The 12,539-nt window shown below is 44.5% G+C and overlaps 1 protein-coding gene across 2 annotated transcripts in view; it reads left to right on the top strand.

Moving 5' to 3' along the window:
* The window catches only part of SLC22A23 (solute carrier family 22 member 23), a 183,735-nt gene that overhangs the window by 39,273 nt on the left and 131,923 nt on the right, over positions 1–12,539 (top strand). The gene's annotated exons all lie outside the window — the stretch shown is intronic.

The following is a 12,539-nucleotide window of genomic DNA, read 5'->3' as shown; positions in this document are numbered from 1 at the left end:
CTGCTCTTTAAGGAGGTCAGATTTTCAGAAAGTATGTGCTCAGCACTTTTCAACATGTCAAGTCCCTTTTTGCCATTTGGAGTTGGATACATATTATACAGATGCACATAAAAGTAGTGACTTCTAAAAAACATTGTACGTTTATTTTCTTGATTAGAAAGTTCAGTTGTTTAAGGGAAGCTTTAAATGATGTTTTCCAGGTAAATCTCTTTCTTCAACTTGGTGTAGTTAGGATACAAAAAATAGCATGACAGAGAAAATCCCTAAGTTTGGTATTTTCAAAAATTTTTCTTTGCAGCAGCTATTTTGGAATAAAAGGAAAGAGATTCACGTTTTTTAGAAGCCAGACAAAGCTATTTCTGTTGTCCAATGTGCCCACTGATGGGATGCAGTTCATACAACACAGCATAACCATGTGCATAATTAACAGCTAGTTAGCAGAAAAGTAACATCCTTTTTCTTTTTATTTCCTGCACTGGAAAAAGGTAGATCCTGGACCTGTTCAGACATACAAAATATTTTATTGACCTTCCATATTAAAGGCAATGATGTTTAGGCCAGCTGGATTTTGCAGTGTCTCCAATTTGACCATCCTAGTGTTGGATTGCCCTATGTTTTGTGTTTTAGGTTTCACAGAGGAGTGACAATGTGACTTACATGATTTTGTTCAGTGTTTTAGTACTCCATAATCATCTATATAGTATCCAGCATAGAGTTTTCTTTTGTGTTTGGTCATATAATTCAAACTGTAACTGTGCATCAGAAAATTCAAATCAAGTTCCATTTCAAGGGCAGTATAAAAACCTGAATTACTAAGATGTGTTAGCAATATTCATAGCTTAAATGTGTCATGCTATTTTATGTTGTAGAATGGAAAGCAAAAGCCCCAACACTTTCACCAGGTGGTTCCGATCCAGCACTCAGGGCCGGTGTGGCAGGCATGGTCTGGCCACGTGGAGAAGGGCAGGGGGGCAGTCCAGCCTGAGGTTGGCTGCAGTTGGGCCCCACAGAGATGGGACTTAACCTGGCCAGCAGTGTGATTGGGGTGTGACTTAGCCCTGGGGGTGGGCCTTGGCCCAGCCCCAACCTGGCCCTGAGGGGGCAAAGGGGGTGCGATCTGGCCCCAACTTGTCTCCATGGGTTGCAGGAGGCATGGCCTGGCTCTGATCAGGTGTGCAGGGCTTGGAGTTTGGGATGTGGGCCGGCTTGGGGTAAGTTAATGGCCACTGCTCCCCCACTGCCAAATTTCTTGATCCATGGGGAGCCCTGCAGACAGATACAGTGGCTCCACAGGCTGTATTTGGCCCACAGGCTGGAGGCTGATCACCTTGCATTAGAGTAAATTTCAGCTGCTGATTGTGATCCTTAAAACGGCCCATGAAGGAAAAATGTCCTTTGCTAAGGAAGAACAGGTACGGTTTTGTCCTTAGTTCACAACTGATTCTTGCACAAATCATTCTGCATTGTTACTCAAGGGTAAGAAGAACTTGTTGACTAATTAGCTTCATTACTTTGCTCACCTTGGTGGCTTTTGTATAGATGAGCCCCAACCAGCATGTTGTGTCTGAACATCCTCAAGCCTGTGTCTACGCCTGTCTTAAACCAGTTAGCCAGTGGGTGTTCATTGGAACTAATGTCCAGTTATCTGTTCTGCTGTAGTGCATGATAATAAGACTTCATCCACCTAGCGGCATGTAGTGTGACAATCGTCTGCCATCTCAACTGTACAAACAGCGGAGACTATTTGGATGAAATATTTTTTTTGGAAAATGCTGATTCATTGGAATTAACAGGTGTTTTTTTTGATTGGAGCATAACAGTGTTGATGAAATCTTCATTGGGAAATGGTTTCTTGGGTCCAGGGTAAAATATCTGATCAAAACCGGCGAGCTCATTGTCCTGAAATAGACCTTAGTTTCCACTCATTTTTTTTTATGCAGTATATCTGTTCACATCTGTATTGTGCCTAATTAGGAACAAGGACTTAAACCTCTTCATTCCAGCATTGTGCCCCAATGACTGGGATTTAAAGTCAGATTTTGTTTTTTCCCTCTGGCCCCATGAACAATTAATTATCATGCAGAGATAAAAAGTTTGAATGGGAGATATTGGTACAGTCCCATTCAATTGTTACGAGTAGCCTGGTGGCTGTTGCACTTACCTGAGATGTGGGAGAATGAGAGAGAGAGAGGGAGGACTTGAGCCTGAGTCTGTCATGGCCGCTGACCAGAAAGTTGCTAATCACTGCTGGGCTCCTGTACAGATGGGTGGGTGGGTAAATTTTGGGCACAGATGCCTGCATTCACCCCCACTGCAAGAAAACAACAAATGGTCAACATTGTTATCCATATTATCCTTCTTCCAGTGACCTCATTTCCTTTGGCTGGATCTCTACTGCCCCAGAGTTCCCAGATGGCTCCTCGAGCACAACAATGGGAAATGGAAGGTTTGATCTACATAGTAACTGTGACTAAGTGAGCTGGGTCCCAGTTCCTTGTATTGCTGTGGAGAAATAAACTATACAGGGTTGAACAGTGTGCAGGAGTAATTGGCCTGCCATAAGGATCTTGTTTATGATGTGTTGAGCTTACTAGTTATCATTGGATTTATTGCTTGCCTGAGGGAAATTGTAAATAACCATCTCAGATGCTTTGGGAATGGGAATAGTACCAAAGTGTTTTAAAACACAGGGCTACTAAGTCAGGTTTTTTTGCCTTATGAGGCATTTGGAGTGGTGGAATCAGAATAGCTAATGACTCTTTCTTCCCCAATCCTCCTAATATGTGTAATGATTGGAAATACATCTTTGAAAAGACAGGAGTTAGACTGATTTACCTGTGTTCTGCTGCTTGTTGCACTTATTTTTCTTTTTTGAATACATGTTGTGAAAGACGCTGGGATGCCTGTAGCTAATGAATGCTGTAGCCTGATTAGAGCTGGTTGGGCATTTGCAGATGAAACCTGTTAATTTGTTGGAAACCATTTATTTAGTAAAGCTGATAATTTTTGTAGACTGTGTTCTTGGAACTCTTGTCATAAGGGAAGTTTCTCAGGTCTAGGATGGGACTTCTAGTCAAAACAACAGACAGCTGCATACTTGCCTGGGATGTGAAAGACCCAGATTCAAGAACCTGGTCTGACTTGGGTGGGGAAGGGACTTGAACTCAGGTCTCTTATGCAAGTCCCCTGGCTCCTGGGCTGCTGTGTACTGGGGGGGGGGACAGGGTGTTGTGGGAAGGGATGGTGTGTGTATGTTGTTGTTTTCAAGCAAACTCTGTAAGTATCTATTTTATCCTGATGAGGAAGGAAAACTTTGGCAAACTCAGGCAAACTAGTTCTGGAAAGGAAATGGTCTGGCTGAGATTGCTGTATGTATATGTTACACAGAAAAACAAACACATTCCCTGTCAGGAAACACACCCTAGGAGGGGGAAACAGATGCTGATGCACCACTTTCAGCAACTGCAGGGTACCTCATGCTGGAGATATAAGTTGTGATGTGCTGGCCGGAGCCCCTCCTGGGTTTGCTAAACAGGTTTTTCCAGGATTGTAGCAGCCCTTGTTGGGGGAAGTGGGGGATGCCGAGATCAAAACTCCTCCACTGGAGAGGGAGAAAATGAAGCGGGAAACGGGCAGAGAGTGTTGGGGTGCGGTTTGCCCAGGGTTCTTGTGGTGTTTGGGGCAAGGCAGGGAAGACTAATTTAAGTCCTTTTCTGTTCATAGAATCATAAAGAAGTAGGGCTGGAAGGGACCTCTAGAGGTCATTTAGTCATCAGCCCCCTGCCTGAGGAAGGATCATTCCTATCCAAACCATCCCAAGCAAATCCCTGTGTAACTTATTGCTAAACCTATACAGGCAATGCTGCCACACAACCACAAAGCATAGCTGCCTAACCTGCCACTGATAAAGCAAGGAGACAATGATGATCAGTGTCCTGCTGCTGCAAGAATTGTTAAAATATGCTTGAAAGTTTCAAGATGGCCATGCACCCCACTACAGAGGAAGGCAAAACCCCCCACAGGCTATACCAGTCTGACCAGGGCGTAGAATTTCTTCCTGACCCCAAAAGTGGTGATCGGTCTGATCCTGAGTAGAGGGGCAAGACCCAATAGGCAGGAACTTCTGGGTTTTAGTCCCAGCAGGAGCACTGGCATATCCCCAGTTCTGGCTGCAGCCAACACCCAGTGCTTCTGAAGAAGGCAGAAAAAAATGTGAAGCTCAAAACTGTATGCAATAACTCTAGATGAGGTCTTACCAGTGCCAGATAGAAAGTCACTGTGACCACTAATATGTTGCACCTAATGCCCGTATTCATGTAGTCCAAAACTGCATTTGCCTTTTGGGTGGCTGCATCATGTTCCAGACTCATGCCGAGCCTGTGATCCACCAAGACTTCTAGTTCCTTTTCTGTAGTGCTGTCATCCAGCCAGCTGTCACCCATCTTGTATTTGTTGCATTTGTGTTTTTAACGATTCCTCTCGTGGTGTACCACCTTGCATTTGTCAGCATTTATCGTGGAGGCTCCAGTCCAACTTTCCAATCTGTCAGGATCATTCTGAATTACACTCCTGCTCTCCAGGGTGTTTGCAATCCTTCCCACTTTGTGTTGTATGCAGATTTGTTCAAGAAACTCTATTCCAGCATTCAAACAGTACTGGGCCCAAGAGAGACTTCTTTGGGATTCCACTTGAAACCTCCTGCCATGCCAACATGGATCCATTTATCCTTTTACTTGCAGGTATTGAGCCAGTTGTCTATCCACCTTATAGTAGTTTTATCTAGCCTACATTTCTCTAATTTGTTTATGAGAAGGTCATGTGAGACTTAGTCAGAAGCCTTGCTGAAATCCAGATGCACTATATGCACATCATTTCCTTCATCCACCAAACTAGCTACCTTAGAGAAGGAGATCAAGTAATTGGCATGATTTGTTGTTATTATGTTGTGTCCCTTCTGTGAAGATTAAATTGTTCTTTGTTTTAAGTGCGTTGTTCTGGGTTTTGGTACTCACCTCTGGTCTCTGTTCTTAAAGGGGAGAAGGACAGGTCACAAAACCCACTTGGGCCTGTAGAGTAAGCCTGATTGAGGCACTTAACACTATAATCCAGCACCAGTTAAAGAATGGAACAGTTGAGATTCCACCTTAGAAAGTAAAGTCCCTTTACCTTTCTAAGGCCTGATGTTCAAAGGATGCAGAACAAGAAGATCAGAGGAAGGGGGACCAAGGACCAGCTAGCCTAGAACTTGGTTGGTATGTCTATCTGGTGCAGCAGGAGCTCTCGTGAGCTCCGGAACTGGGAGTAGTATAGCTGAGTTGGCATGAGGCTGCCATGCTAATACTGCTACCCTGTTTCTAGTCCTGGAGCTAATGCACACAGTGGGTTAACATAGGGTATCTCTGCGTGGTGTTGCCTTGCCCTGCATAGATTTCCTTTTGTCACACATGCATACATCACTCTTCAGTCTGTATCTGTAAACTTTCAGCAGCCACAGGTGAATCTGCTCACTTGCTTCCTCTCTCTGTGTCCCTTTCCCCTTCCTGCCCAAAGTATTATGAATTGGTCTGCTTGTCAGGCTCCCCAGATTTAGTTGTATGGAACAGAGTATGCTCAGCAAATGTGAAAGCAACTGAGTAGGTGATGGAGCAGAGGACATTGATTACTTTTTGCCTCTGACACCAATTCCTACCTTTAGATCATTTAGTCTTATAAAGACGTTGCTGTGACCTCGTGAGGTTATGCTTGGTGTGTGGGCCCCATCTCTTCTTGTAACTTCAGTGCCTTGGTAGATGAGGAAAATGTGATGAAAGCTCAGATGCAGCAATTGACTTTGCTGGGGGTGTTTCATTAGGATTCCAAATAGGTTCAGGGTCAGATGCCTTGGAGTCATTTGCAGGGTGAAGACCCATGGCACTCCCTGTATGACTGTCTTATTGTTAAAATGTCAGGGCACATCACATGCCATATTCATTAAGAGGTCACTGCCCTCCCATGCAAAAGATGTGGAAGGGGAAAATATATTTCTGCCAAGTAGAGCTGGTAGTGTCTCAGTAGTGGTGGTGAACACCATTTGTCCTCGTCTCTCATCAAAGCATTTTATGCTCTTACAAGGAAAGTAATACTGTTTGTGGTTCCTCCCTTATAGAGTCCTGAAGTGAAGAGCAGAGTTGGAAAGCTCCCTAATGGGGCATAGGGCAAAGCAAATGGAACAGGAAACTAAAAATGATATGGCAAGAGACCAGTTAAAATGGAGTTCTGCTTCCTGCCCCCTCTGCGGCCACCTAAGCTTTCCTGATTTTTTGTGACTTTGCTATAGTAGGAAGTATCATAGAATCATATAAAATTAGGGCTGGAAGGGACCTCAGTAGGTCATCTTGTCCAACCCCCTGCTCAAAAGAGGACCAGCCCCAACTAGATCATCCCAGCCAAAGCTTTGACTAGCCAGGTTTTGAAAACCCCCAAGGAAGGAGCTTCCACCACCTCTCTGGGTAACCTGTTCCAGTGTTTTACTATCCTCCTAATGAGAAAATTCTTCCTAATACCTAGCCTAAACTTCCCCTGCTGCAACTCAAGACCATTGCTCCTTGTTCTGTCGAACTTTTTAAGATTATCATGATGAATACTTGCACTCCACTTGATACCGGCTGCCAGCTAGACATTGAGCCATTGATTGCTATCCATTGAGCCCAAAAATCCATCCAGCTTTCTATCTACTTTACAGTCCACTCACCCAACCCATACTCCCTCAGCTTGCTTGCAAAGAATGCTGTTAGAGATGGTATTAAAAGCCTTGCTGAAGTCAAGGTATATTATGTATACTACTTGACTGGCTCTGTGGATGCAGGGAATGTCATCATAGAAGGCAATCAGGCTGGTCAGGCATGACTTGCCCTTGGTGAATCTATGCTGACTCTTCCTAATCACTTTCTTCTCCAAGTGCTTAGAAATGGATTCTTTGAGGACCTGCTCCCTGATATTTTCCAGGGACTGAGGTGAAGCAGACTGGTCCATAGTTCCCTGGATCCTCCTTCTTCCTGTTCTTAAAGTTGGGCACTATATTTGTCCTTTTCCAAACATCCGGGACCTCCCCTGATCCCCATGAGTTCTCAGAGATAATGGCCAGCAGCTCTGCTATCACATCAACCAACTCCCTGAGCATCCTCAGATGTATTGCATCTGCCCCCATGGATTTATACACATCCAGCTTTTCTAAATAATCTCTAATCTGTTCTTTCACCACTGAGGGTTGCTCACCTTCTCCCGAAACTGTGCTGCCTAGTGCAGTAGTCTGGGAGCTGACCTTGCTTGTGAAGACCAAGGTAAAAAAAGGCATTGAGTACTATGACCAAGTAGAAGGGTAATATTCACTGAGGTGTCTAAACTGTGAGTGGAAGAGAGAGAATTATTTGCTGGTAAGTGCTGCCGATAGCTTTAACAAGCATCCTGTTAAAATGTTACATGCCTGACTGTACCAGACAATATAAGCAATGGCACAGATTTGCACACAATCATAGAGCGCTCAGTAATTTTATGGGTGACTGAGTTCCAGATTACTCTGCAAAATTAGAAAGTGTAGACTTGAATGAACTGGAAAATAGGGTCTGAAAATAGTTTTGTTATGAGGGAGACTGTCTTCTCATGTCAGTGCAGCAGGACGGATGCCCCTGTGCTTGGGTGCCCAATGGAAGGAAGCAAGCCCTTTCAGTTTCAAGGGAGATGCCTGCTATTTGTATGATAGTTCCATCTCAAGTTTCAAAGACAACATGCACCAGCTAGTAAGAACTGCAGTGACGTCTTTATTTAATAGGCGTTGTGGTCAGGTCATCTTAACACGTTGTTTCCTAACATGTACAGAAGGTGGTTTTAAACTGAAAGAAGTGTAATGGGTCTCCTTTTGATTTCCTCAGTGGCTTTTTGCCTGTAGTCTTAGAAAAGCCCCAGGCTAAAGTTTTGGCAAAGAAAATGAGGAAGATCGAGTTATCCAGCCACGGTAGACACTGGGCTATAAAGATGAGATTCATAACATAAGTTTGTTCTCTTTTAGGCATCAAGATAAGCTGCAGGATTTTTCAGAAGGACTCAGCACACTGAGTGTTGCATTTTCATGGAAGTGTGGTATCAAGTGGTTAAAAATCTCCAGTTACAGCTGTCAGTTGAGGCACCCAAAGAAAAAAATACTTGCTGCAGTCCAAATTTGAAACAAAAAAACAAATTCAAAGGAGGAATGTAGTCCAGTTTCTCTCTGTAAATCACTTTGAGAGAGTAAAAGTGTTAGAGGGGGGCTAAACATGACTTTTGAAAGTTTTTGTGTCCCTTTTTAATGCCATTTTAAACTGGTAGAGTGGCATAAAGTGCCATTAGTGTATATGAGAACCAGGCCCTGAGTCTGAAAATGACAAAAAGAAATAATTTAGCGACTCTTATACACATTTCTATGCATTTTCTCTTTCTTTTTACTGTGACAATGGCTAAGGAGATTTGTTTTGATCTGTAGACCTGAAATCTCCACAGCTATTGTGCTTGTGATGCTGCTGCTGTATCCCTCATATATTGATTTTATTGAGTTGCTTTTAACTAGTAATAGTTGATTTACATATGTTAGGCAAACTAATCCCTCTGTACCTGTATCTGGCTTATGTTTTAGAAAAAAACAAGAATAGTTTTCTGTCTATTTGGGCACTACTTCTGTTCTAAGCTCTGGTTTTGTTTGAAAGTTATTTCCCTGCTTTGATCATTTTATATCAGGGCTGTCCACTTTCCAGACAGCTGGGGGCCACATGTCATTCAGGCCGCAGTCCCAGGGGCTGCTTGAGGCATGGGCTGCAGATGAAGGACCTCTTGCTGTGCAGGAGGTCTCTTCCCCCCCGCACCGTCCCCGCCCTCCCTAACTGTCTACCACCGCTGGGCTCTCGCCTGCAGTGAGGCAGCCTAGTACATATACCCACCGTGCCCATAATGCAGCAGTTTGATTTCCTGTCCCCTCTCTTGGCCATGCAGGCGACCCAGCTCTTCCCTACCCTCCCACCTGCATGGGCAGTCCTTTCCACCACCCCCTGCAGCGCAGGCAGTTTGGTGGTCTCCTGCCACATGCTTGATAGCCCAGATCCCCTCCTGGCCACACACTCACCTGCAGTGAAGGGAGCCTGGCTCCTGCCTTGCAAGCAGCCCAACTCCCTTCCCTGCTGTGTGTGCAGCAGAGGCACCCAGCCCCCTCGACTGCATTGCCCTACCCTGCCCTCAGGACCCGGGGCAGGAAGTAGAAGCTGGTGGAGGGCTGGAGAGCCCAAAGAACACAGCTGCTGCAACAAGAGCAATGGCAGGAACTGAGGCAGTGTACCAGGAGCTCCCAGGCTGCCTGCTAACACTTCAGGGGCCATGTGCTGCCAGTGAGCCACCAGTCGAACACCACTGTTCTTTATATAAAAGATTGCTGCATACCTATGTGCTGTGCTCGTTTTAAAGCAACGTACAAACTCATGTCAGAAGAGGAGAGTTCATGAAACACTGAGAAATTACAAGTTTGAGATGAGGTTTAGAATAAGGGGGATGAGAAAAGTGAAGAAAGTGGTTAACAGTGCTATTGTTATTGATATTAGTGGCATAATAATTGTGTCTATAACGATAACCTAACTGACTGCCTCAAGGACCAGAACATGAATATCGGTGGCTGAAGATAGTAATCATTGAGCTATCCAGACTACATGATTTCAAAGCAGAATAATAACAGTGCTGTGGGTAGAGAGCTGCTTTTGTCCTTCTTTTCTCTCTCTCTCTTTTAAGGAAGTATTACATTTAAAAGGAATTTGTGTCATTTCCATACTGAGCATCCTATCAGTCCTCAGACCTAGGAGAGAGTGGTTGAGCAAAGAACTTCACTGTAGCAAGGAACACTAGATCATCTCTGTGGTACATCTAAGGAGATTTCCCTATAATTTATTTAATAGTTTTATAGATGCAAAGGGACTCCTGAAGGGTCACAATGCTCTTGGCAGCAAAAGGGCTGCCAGCCTTTTAGCATGTTTATGCAACTCTTTCCTGAAATTTTATTGACATTCCCATATTGATGTATGCAGTCTCTAATTTTGCAGAGAGAGTCCTAACAGGATGTCTGCTGCTATTCATTGTAATCTCTGTGTTAGCCTCTTGACTCACAGGTCAAACTTCCCATGTTACCCAAACCTCTAGGAAATGAATAGCTTTCTAATCTCTACTGCAATAGACTGTGATGTTCAGTTATTCTAACATTCTTTCAGGAAGTCCATAAAGGCTTTTTTCTGTCATACTGAGCAAAATAGGTGATGCCATGCTAAATTTTTGCAATTTAAAGAGGGCACTTACTAAATCTTCATGGTCACAAAGACTTCTGCCCCCCTCCATTAGTTACAATTTAGCACCATACATCCAGGTTCTGAGAGATTATACTCTGTTGTTAGATATATAGTAGCAGATAACCATTGATCTGTCTGGATCCTGGTATATGCATGAGAGGTCACTAAAACCTTTAATGCGCATGCCTAGGCAGGAGTATGGAAGAGTGGAGGCTGACCAGACCTTCCATCCCCACCTTTAGACCATTGAGACAGAATCCAAAGACTAGACTGAGTCCGGACATTAAGTGCCTTTAGTCAATGGCTGTAGTTACACACATCCAGTAAAGGTGTATAAATGTGTCAGTAACAGAAATGTGCAAGCTTTTTTGGTTTGGTCTCAGGATCTTTTATGTCAGTGTGCTGTGTTACTGTCTCTTTCCAAAGCCTTTTTTTTAATCAGTTCTTTTCTGGTAGAGCTCTTGGCTTATCCAGTCTCAGGTGCTCTGCACACAACAGAGCAATCAGTGTCCTGACATTGGTGCTTATAGAAAAAGAATATAGACTGTGAAATGAGGCAGTCAGAGTTCTGTGGCAATCCACTGTCCTCCTTGTGGCTAGTTGTACAGATTCAAGTGCGTCTCCCAGCAAGAAGTATGCATTTAAATAGTGATTTTTATTCTGTGCATCTTTTTTTGTTGCATGAATGGGGGCAAAGAATAGCTTTTAAAAATCATTGTATTGTTGTGCTGCTGTTCCCTCTTTTCTCTGCATCACAGTTTGGCAGGAATGTGTAAACCAAACTTAAGTGGAAACAAAATAGGACAATCAGAAAGATGTAGCTAAAAAGAATTCTATTTCTTTATTGACTTAAAAGCAAGTTTTTACAATGATTTCTCCATGTATTTTTCGGGACAAATTAGCTGTTAACAGTGATAGCCACATTTTCATTTCTTTAAAAAATGGTGTTCTCTTACAAATATCACCCTGAATAAATTCCCTGTTCATATTCCTATATCTGCAGGGGTGTAAGACAGTCCAGTCTGCCAGGCTAATCACGAGCCTCCAGAAAGTGGGGGTTGGGAAGGGGTGGCCTGCTGCAGGATGTGGGACTGCTTGGCTCTGCCAGCCAGAGCTGTTGGTGGCAAGCTTGGCTTACTGCCACAACCACCCCTGAACCTTCATTGTGCCCCTAGAACCTCTTTATTGCTGGACCCTTGTCCCCAGACCCACTGCCACCTTTGGACCCCCACCCCTGGACCCCTTGCCACCTCTGGATGCAGGTGTCGCAGTGGATGTAGTTTTTTCTGGACTTCAGCAAGGCCTTTGACACTGTCTCCCACCCCATTCTCATCAAAAAACTAGGTGACTGTGGCATTGATGTCTACACAGTCAGATGGATTGTAAATTGGCTGAAGGGTCATACTCAGAGGATAGTGGTGGATGGGTCTTTTTTGACCTGGAGGGAAGTGGGCAGTGGAGTCCCCCAGGGCTTGGTCCTTCGGCCTGCACTGTTCAATTTCTTTATTAGTGACTTGAACGACGGGGTAAAAAGCAACCTGCTTAAATTTGCTGATGATACCAGTATTTGGGGTGAGGTGGGCATGCTAGTAGAGAAGGACAGATTATAGCAGGACCTGGACAGGTTACAGGGATGGGCTAATGAAAATAGGATGGGTTTCAATACTGACAAGTGCAGTGCTGCACTTGGGTAGTGGGAACCAGCAGCACACTTACAAACTGGGAAACTCCCTTCTTGAGAGCATGGTGGCAGAAAGAGATCTTGGAGTCATTACTGACTCCAAGATGAACATGGTCCAACAATGCGAGGTCACAGTCAGTAGGGCTAACCGTACCTTGTTGTGCATCCACAGATGCATCTCAAGCAGGGTCAGGGAGGCCTCCCCCTCTATGCGACACTCAGGCCACAGCTGGAGTACTGTGTTCAGTTCTGGGCGCCGCACTTCAGGAGGGATGTGGGCCACTTGCATGATCGGGGGCAGCAGGGCAGACCCTACGAGGAGAGGCTACAGTACCTGAACCTGTTCAGCCTCCACAAGAGAAGGCTGAGGGGGAACATGGTGGCTGTCTATAAACTCTCCATGGGGGACCAGCAGGGCTTGGGAGACACCCTGTTCCCCCTAGCGTCCCCTGGGGTAACAAGAAATAACGGCCACAAATTGTTAGAGAGTAGGTTTAGACTAGACATCCGAAGGAACTACTTCACAGTCA

The sequence above is a fragment of the Crocodylus porosus genome, unplaced genomic scaffold, assembly GCF_001723895.1.
Source record: "Crocodylus porosus isolate Cpor-Errol unplaced genomic scaffold, CroPor_comp1, whole genome shotgun sequence".
NCBI lineage: Eukaryota > Metazoa > Chordata > Crocodylia > Crocodylidae > Crocodylus > Crocodylus porosus.
This window is presented reverse-complemented; position numbering and strand designations above follow the sequence as displayed.